At 51.8% G+C, this 444-nt stretch overlaps 3 protein-coding genes across 3 annotated transcripts in view; 2 read left to right on the forward strand and 1 right to left on the reverse strand.

The window, feature by feature from the left end:
- The window catches only part of FHIP1B (FHF complex subunit HOOK interacting protein 1B), a 620,510-nt gene that overhangs the window by 352,298 nt on the left and 267,768 nt on the right, over positions 1-444 (reverse strand). The window lies entirely within an intron of this gene.
- CCKBR (cholecystokinin B receptor) overlaps positions 1-444 on the forward strand; it is a 540,140-nt gene that overhangs the window by 259,115 nt on the left and 280,581 nt on the right.
- The window catches only part of DNHD1 (dynein heavy chain domain 1), a 60,524-nt gene that overhangs the window by 47,731 nt on the left and 12,349 nt on the right, over positions 1-444 (forward strand).

Genomic DNA, 444 nt, shown 5'->3' on the forward strand with positions numbered 1-444 from the left:
CCCCCCAAAGGCCCCGGCGGCAATCGGCAGCAGGACCGGGCTGGGGCCGGTCCCAAGGCCTTGCCAGGCCGCATCCGGCCCGCGGGCCGCAGGTTGCCTACCCCTGGTTTAACAGTTCCAAACCCACTGGAACTCCAGTGTGCAAGATCCAAATGTAGTTTTATTGATGCAGGAAAAGGATTTCAGCATCCACACAAAGGCACATAATCACGCACCCATACAAGAACTAAGATGTAAGCAGTAAGTAGAATAGGATAGCGATTTGAAGGTTGTACTTTACCAGGTTCAGAGGCCAGGCTTTCCAGTCAGAGGCATGGCTGCAGAATAGTTTGAACTGAGATCGCTACCTGAGAAGTGAATGGCTAGCAGAGCTGGGAAATTTTAGCTAAAATCTGACAGCATGCCTGCCTGGTTTCAACCAAGACTGAACTGAAACAGCACACA

The sequence above is a fragment of the Sceloporus undulatus genome, chromosome 3 (assembly GCF_019175285.1).
Source record: "Sceloporus undulatus isolate JIND9_A2432 ecotype Alabama chromosome 3, SceUnd_v1.1, whole genome shotgun sequence".
Taxonomy (NCBI): domain Eukaryota; kingdom Metazoa; phylum Chordata; class Lepidosauria; order Squamata; family Phrynosomatidae; genus Sceloporus; species Sceloporus undulatus.